At 35.1% G+C, this 8,428-nt stretch overlaps 1 long non-coding RNA gene across 1 annotated transcript; it reads right to left on the minus strand.

Moving 5' to 3' along the window:
* Positions 1-4,620: 4,620 nt before the first annotated feature.
* On the minus strand, positions 4,621-7,942 carry LOC142176781 (uncharacterized). Its single transcript, XR_012705577.1, has 2 exons — positions 7,242-7,942; positions 4,621-5,092 (listed from the first exon to the last, which is right to left on the minus strand). It is a non-coding gene; the product is annotated as an uncharacterized LOC142176781 (long non-coding RNA).
* Between the last annotated feature and the right edge of the window lie 486 nt (positions 7,943-8,428).

Here is an 8,428-nt window from a genome sequence, read left to right on the forward strand (position 1 = left end):
ACAACTAGCATAAAAATAGATTACGTATTTTTAGAACCACTAAATCAAATTTAATTGTTATTACCATTTTCACGGTAAACAAAATCGATGGAAAACCGCATGAGTCAAGAGGGATATTAGTGACGGCGGGCTAGGGTTAGAAGGAAAGTGAGAGAGACGAGAGGAGGGAAGGGGTCTTAAGAGCGACGGATTTGGAGAAATGAGATATGGTTTGGGGGGATTAGCATAATAAAAAAAAGGAAGGTGGGTTTTGAATCGTTGATCTTTTGAGATCAATGGCCAGGATCGATTCCGGGCTAGGGCGGGTTTTTGACAGGTAGGATAATTGGGTCAGGGTAATTGGGCTAGGTATTTTTGGCATTGGGCTGGTTTGGTAACCTAGGTCCGAGAAAAAGAATTTAGGGCTATTAGTTAAATACCTATTTAAATTTAATAAATTAATTTTATTAAATAATTTATAAATGATAAAAATGTCATTTGTGCATGAAGATGATTTAAAATATTTACTTGAAATTATAAAACTATAAAAAGCCATTTTCCGTGTAAATAATGTAATTATGCATATACGGGTTATTATTGCAAATTTATTGCAATTATAAGATACAAATATAATTATGCATAGAATGATTAAAGCTTAATACAAATATAAATGATAAAAAATCAAGTAATAAATCATCATAAAATTATTTGTGATGCAATTAGTAATTATTTAGATAATAAAATGCTAGAATAAGTTAATTAAAATCCTTTTAAAATCACAAAAAATTATGAAAAAATACTGGTTGATGTTCATATACTATTTTGAAAGTACATAAGCATTTAAAAATATATGAGGGAAAAATTGGGTATCAACATCTGTCAATGTTTACCCAGGAAGGATGAAAGAGTTGTCTGGTAAAGAAATGATGACCGATTTTGACCGAATGGGGTGTTTTGAAAAATATAAGTCGCACCCTGGTCTTTGAGCTACCTACATATCTCTGGTTTTACAGGAATCAGGCCACGTGTAGTTCTGGACCCGGTGAGTGAAACCGATGGAGTTGTTATAAGAATAATCATATGGTTTAGAAAGGGTTCTTTTGGGAAGGAGAGTGTCGGATGGCTTTATGCGGAGTTATGACGATGAATCTGAATCATAACGGATGTATCACAAGGCAAGTATCTGAACAATCATGGAGTGAAGGAGAGCAATTGATGGGAATGAGTTATATTTGAAATGATGGCAAGGTGTAGATGGTATGAGCGAAAACCAGAGCGAAGGTTGCTCCTATTTGAAGAACGTTTACTTCTTGGATTACCTACAAAACATAAAACACAATGCATGCAAGTATATAGATTATTGTGAGAATTTAAACATGATATAAATTCCCTTTTTGACCATGAAAGTTGTCTTTGGACAGAGAGAATAACGTCTTTAGACCATGATGCCCTAAGCCATGAATCATGAGATAATGGATTCGCAGGCCATGAAATGATGTTCTCGAGCCGTGAGAATGGTGCCTCTAAACCATGAATCCTTTGAATAATGAAGGCAGTGTGCTTAGCCTTATGCAAATAGGGAGGCAAGGCTTATCCATATGCAAGAAAGGGAGACAATGCTTAGTCTCATGCAAAGAGAAGGCAATGTTTAGCCTTATGCAAATATGGACGCAAGGTTTAGCTTCATGCAAGATTTGAGAAAGGTCTTAGTCTCATGCAAAAAGAAGGCAATGCTTAGCCTTATGCAAATATGGAGGTACGACTTAGCTTCATGCAAGATTTGAGACAGGGCTTAGCCTCATGCAAGATTTGAGACAAGGCTTAGTCTTATGTAAAGAGAAGGCAATGCTTAGCCTTATGAAAATAGGGAGGCATGGCTTAGCCTCATGCAATAAAGGAAGACAATGCTTAGTCTTATGCAAAGAGAAGGCATTGTTTAGCCTTATGCAAATATGGAGGTAGGGCTTAGCCTCATGCAAAGATAAGGTAGTTCTTAGCCTTATGCAAATGTAAGAGTAAGAGTGAAGTATTCTTAGTTGACAATGTGTTTCGTGCGTAGCGATTGTATTTTTGCGACGATGCTTATCATGATGATATATTCCTGCATCCAAAGAAAATTTGTGAGTTTTGCGGGGGGAGGTTAGTTCGTGCCTTTGTCTGCTTGTTTCGCTTTGCTTTGCTCTGGAGATCCTATTTGAGATACCCTGAGTAATACCTGGCTACTATGGAAATAAAGTTTTCGAAAAGTATGCACTTATTGATGAAATAGAATCATTTTTTAAAACATAGTGGTATATGGTATTAAGTAAATTAGATGAACTAATGACTGTAGCACTTTTAGAGATATTGTTGCTCTTTTGAATTAAAATTTTGAGGGTCCTACTCAAAATTCTGCCCTAGTTTAGTAAGTGATTCTTCGGTCGTTCTGCGTGCAACGAATTTTGTTGGATCTGCTCCAGAATTTTGAGAATCCTTCTGAAAATTCTACCCCAGTTACTTAACCAATTTTTGACCATCTTTCATATGATGGCGTCAACTGGACTTGTTCCGGAATTTTGAGGGTCCTCCTCAAAATTCATCCCTAGTTTTTGGTTCTGGGAAAATGCAGATTTTATTAAGATATGAACGAACCCATAGGGCTGCCTACGTATCCCCTATTAAACGTGAATCAGGTCAAGCATAATCCAGTTACATCAGATGAATGAATGTAAACAATCCTAGACGTAGTATCTCTTGACTGCATCTGAATTGATAGGTTTTGGCCAAACTTCTCCGTCTATTTCTGCAAGTATGTGTGCTCCTCCTGTTAGCACTTTGCGAACCATGTAAGGACCTTGCCAGTTGGGTGAAAATATCCTTTTGGCTTCATCCTGATGCAGGAAGATCCGCTTCAGCACCAACTGTCCCGGTGCGAGTTGTCATGGTCTGACCCTTTTTTTGAAAGCTCTGGACAATCTATTATGACAATGCGGACGGTGACATACTACATTTGTCATACCTCCTTTTTACCACCTGAGGGGCATATAAGAGAGTTTTTCCAATTAAAGTGACATTATTCGAAATTGGATTATTTTATTTATTTTTCAGAGTCACCACTTGGGATAGTTTATTTGGTGTCTTAAGTCACCGGTTTATTTTAAAATCCCAAATTGAGGAAATTTCGACTTTATTTAAAAAATCTGCGAACCACAAATTCTAAGTAAGGAATTATGTTAACCCGGGAGAAGGTGTTAGGCATTTCCGAGTTCTGTGGTTATAGCACGGTCGCTTAAACTATTAATAATTGGCCTATTATCTAATTTACTACATATTTACAACCTATTGTGCACTTTAACTTTATAACCGCTTTTATTTATTTATGGAATTTTTGATCAAGTCGCGATGTCGCGCACTCGTTGTCTTTAAACACATAGCGAATCGCGTCACATGAAATGCACCCGCGGTTTGCAACATGTTTATTTTTATTATTAATCGAAGTTATGGTCGGGTCACATGAAATGCACACCCGAATTTGGATTTATGTATCGTGACCACGCCATAAAAACCGTACCCGTATTCACGATAATCATATCATAAATCGCGCCTAAAGCAACTAGCACTTAGAAACTTCCTTCTATTTGGAATTATATTTGGCGAAAATCAATTAATAAAAGACAAACTGGCCGATTAGCTTGTTCAGGCCAAATTAATGACTCAATATCTCTTTTAAATTGTCAATTAAAACTCCACATTCCATTAATAGTAGCTATCCATACTCTATTGAGCAAAACCAACCATAAGAATAAATCAACAAAAACCATAAGTTAAAAAAAGAAATATAACACTATTAAATAATCCAATCCCTTTAGTTTTTGTGCTCATACCTGCGCGACTAATTTATTTCTAAAACCATTTGCTCAATTCTAATATAATGTCGATAGTTAAGATAAAAATTTACCCCAAAATCCATATGGCTTAATATTAATCAATGTTAAAATAGGGAAAAAAATCATATTAAATGATCCAAAAATCAATGAAAAACACACTGGAGCGTCATGCCATCTATTCATTTGTGCAAGCAAGTAACGAGACACATGGAAAAATAACAGGGAAAGAGATGAAAAAAAAACAGACCTTTTATTGCTAAATATTCTTCGATAAAACAGGAACAAAGATATGCTAAAATTCCGTATGAACTAACCATGACCGGAAACGGCACCGAGAACTTCGACGAAACTTCGAATCTCGACTGAAACTCTTGTATTTTTTATCGTGTTTGGAGAGATTTTAGAGCTGGTTTTGATGGTGGATTTCAGCCGGGTGTTGATGGTGGATTTCAGCCGGGTGTTGATGGTGGTTTCAAGCTAAGGGTATTTAACGGGTGGGCCGGGCTGGATTAGGATTTTTTGGACCCGTAGGGTTATGGTCCGGGCTGGTTACGGGTTTGGCTTACCGGGTTTAACGGGTTCGGGTTCATCCGGGTAAAAATTGAACTGTAAGGGTTACCGATTGAGGTGGCCGGGCCGGGCCGGGTTTAGTGTATTTTTTAATTTTTTTTTTGTATTTTGTATAACTATTGTAAGTTATATTAATAATTTGTATTAATATAACGAATACAAGGAAGATGGGAAAAAATTGCACTTATAAATTGCAAGTGCTACATTTATTTCAAAATTCAAACTTACAAATTGAAATGTTTACATTTAACAACAAGTAAATTAACCAAAAAAGAGTAAATTCAAAGGTTTTGCATTACCTTAGTAAGTTCTTCATAATCAATATGAATTGAGTGACCTTCTTCTGGAGTATTAAATTTGGATGGGTTACCATGTGTTAATATATCTCCAAGTTCCTCGTCTTCTGGGCTATCAACATCTTCACGTCCTTGATTTCTTCGTTCCGATCTAATCCAATCTCTAAAACATACTAAAACTTACAAAACATTGCTTCCCAATGAGTGACGGGTGTTTCCAAGTTGTTGTCTTACTTGGCTAAATGCACTCTCTGATGCAACAGTTGAAATTGGCACATTCAGCACGTCCCGAGCCATAGCGAAAAGAACAGGAAATTGCTTTCCATTCTCATGCCACCATCCCAATGGTGAAAATTCCTTTGTGCGAGGCTCTTTTTGCTTCTGCAAGTAGAATTGAAATTCATCAATGTTCCTGCTACTGATTTGAGTGTTAGAAAATGTTGAAAAAATATTAAAACTATCAAGGCCTTCTTCATCATCCACAGAAGCAGAAGTGGTACAGTGCATAGTGGGATTAACATTGCCTACATTTGCATAATAATTATATAATTATTGTAAATATACATTTAGCTTGTTCATACAAGTATATAAATCTGGGGTTTCAGTTGGTCCAATCTCCATTTAAGTATATAAAGCATTCATTAATTGGTGACAATCAGACATCTTAATAGAAGGATTTAAAACAACACCAATTAAGTAAATCAGAGGAATTGGAAAGAAATATTTTTTGAATTTTGCTTGCATTTTTTCAACATCCCTATATTTTTCTTTCTTCTTAAATTCAAAGAGTAGAAAAGAAATTCCATCTAGTAACAATTTCGTCTGGCATGAATCTAAGTTTAAGGTTATACTGGACACACTTATTCTTAAATTCCTTTATTCTAGATTGTCTATTATTTCCTCGAATAACACCAACTGCTCTTCTAACATGAGTAATCTCAGTTGAAAATAAATCAAGGCCACTTTTAACAATTAAATTATAAACATAACATGCACACCTAACATGAAAAATTTCATCAAGAGGTGGTTGCAAATGCATTTTTAATATTGAAGTTGCGACATTTTTGTTAGAAGCATTATCAAAAGACATACACAATACGTTTTGCTTGAGATTATAAAATTCAACAACTTCACAAATAGCACTACTTATAAACGCAGCAGTATGACTATGATCTTCATCATATTTAAAAGCGATAATACCTTTTTTGCATACAAGTAGTATCATCTATCCGATGACATATATTTATCAAATAATCATTTCCATTAACAGCATGGTCAATATCAGAAGTTAAAGAAACTCTACAAGGAAGGTGGCTAAACAAATAACGTATGTATGTTTGATATTGTCCATGAAGTCTAAAAATATCAGATCTACAAGTACTTCCAGGGATACCTTTAAATAAAGGATTGTAAATCCTTTGAATATACATAATAAGATATGATGAAGAAGCAAAAGAAAAAGGTAGACAACCCAAAGCAATCATTTTTGCTAACTCCTCACGATCCTTCATTTTATCATATTTCACAAGACCTCCAGTAGTAGGGTTTAGAGTTGATTGATTTCCATCTCCATCAGATCCCCATTCTATAGGATGCTCAATTCTCATATGTCTACTAAGTGTCCTAGTCCCCCTAATTGTCCCTCAGTCTTATGTTTAAAAGTATCATTACAAAGATTGCATTTAACTCTATCAGTACCTTCTATTTCCTTAAAAAATTTCCAAACCTTACTTTATTTTCTACGATTACTAGTCGGGACCACAGGTGGTCTACTACTAGCACCACAACCACCACCCCTGCTACCAGCTCCAACACTACTAGGTGTAAGTGGTATCTCATCTTTCATTTCTAATTCATTATCATCTATACCAAAATCTTCCTGCAATTGTTCATAATTTATATTTTTATCATGTAATGTTTCAGGAATATTACAAGAGGTATTTAAATTACTACCAAATGCTGAAGCTGAAGTACTACCTCTATTTTTATTTTTCCGATTAGTAACTTTGTTACGAACTATTTTTGCAGCATTAAACATGTTGTAAAAATTTAACTACTAGCAACAAAACAAATAAATATGCAAATAAAATAGTAAATAAGAGAAAGAGTTGGAGGGAGTGCACCGAATTCGGCAATAAATTGAGCACTTGATAATTTCGCAACTCCAATGTTACCACAAAGAAACATCAATTTTTCCAATTTTGAAGTTCAATTGTTCAAACTTCAAAAAATAAATACTACGATAAATTAAATTCCAAAAAATAGCCAAATAGTTGATTGCACTTTAATAGGTAAAGAATGAAGATTGAAGAATGAGAGAATATGAGAATTGAGATTGAGAATTGTGAGATGAGTGAAAAAATGAGGTAGGGGAGGGGGAGGTATTTATAATTTTTGAAAAGAGGGTTAATTTTAAAAAAAAAACCAAAATTGGGCTAATTGTGCAATTCAGCCGTTGGGCAACGACCATTTTCTGAAATGGACCGTTGCCAATGGTCAGATTTGGGCCCATATTTTAAAAAAAAATTACCGTTAAACCGGTCTGGGCCGGGCCGGGACGGTTAACCGATTTGATATCACTGTTCATCTACCGGGTTGTATTGGTCCGCATGTCCCCCTTAACCCAGCCCAACCCAGCCCCCTTATACCAGTCGAGGCCGGTTCCGGTTTTAACTGGTCTGGGCCGGTCTGGAACCAGGCTGACCCGACCCGTTTAACACCTATATTTCAGGCTGAGTTTCGCATTTTTGGTTAAGGAAGAAAGCAACCACAACCAACAGATTTACGGCGTATAATTGGAATTATAGAAATTGAAGCTTTAGAAGATCTGTGGAGAGATATGATAAAAACAATAGCTCCAAAAAGAACGTGCTTTGCCTCAAGAGAGACGACGAAAGTGATGAACCAAAAAGAAGGCAAATTCTGGTCCTCTTCTACAGAGGAAAGAGACGATGAGGAGTGAGCTCATTTTTTTTGTTGCTCTCGTTTTTTCCTCTATTTTCTCATTTTCTTTGCTGTCTATCCCCAGGTTCTTCGTTCCCCAGATCCCCCATCCCTCTCTTCTATGTGTGTATGTTTTATATGTATTTGTGAGTGTGTGTATTTGTGTATATGGATAAGAATTATTCTTGGGAGGATCATGCCAAAAGTGAGTTGTGATAGGGCCCAAGAATCTTATGTGCAAGTGTGTGAATTGATGGTGAGGCACGTGAGAGTGTGCCTGAAATTCGCTGAAAAGTGCCTAGAGTATGAGTGAAATATGTGAAAATAATGGAAAGATGTAGTGAAATTAAAGTGGACGATGTGTGCAATTTGTGAGACAGTGACGTGAGGGAAGGTATGGATAACAGGAGTTTGTTATTTTGGATAACAAAGAATCTTTTCATGTGCCCATTCCCTTGATTTCCATTTTGATTTCTTTTAGAGGGTAATAAATTAAATACTATAATTAAATTAAAGTTGCAAGATAAAGATATTAATTACCTAATATTTATTTGTTGAAAACTTGAAAATTAAACTAGCCTAGAGGAATATATATATATATATATATATATATATATATATATATATATATATATATATATATATATATTGAAAATCAATGCTATCTTTTGTAACAAAAAAATAAAATTAACATCTAAAAGCATGAATATTTTATGTTGATTTTTAATTTTTATAAATAAAACCTATAAAAGGGTGAAACAAAAGATAAAATAT

This window comes from Nicotiana tabacum, chromosome 22 (genome assembly GCF_000715075.1).
Source record: "Nicotiana tabacum cultivar K326 chromosome 22, ASM71507v2, whole genome shotgun sequence".
NCBI lineage: Eukaryota > Viridiplantae > Streptophyta > Magnoliopsida > Solanales > Solanaceae > Nicotiana > Nicotiana tabacum.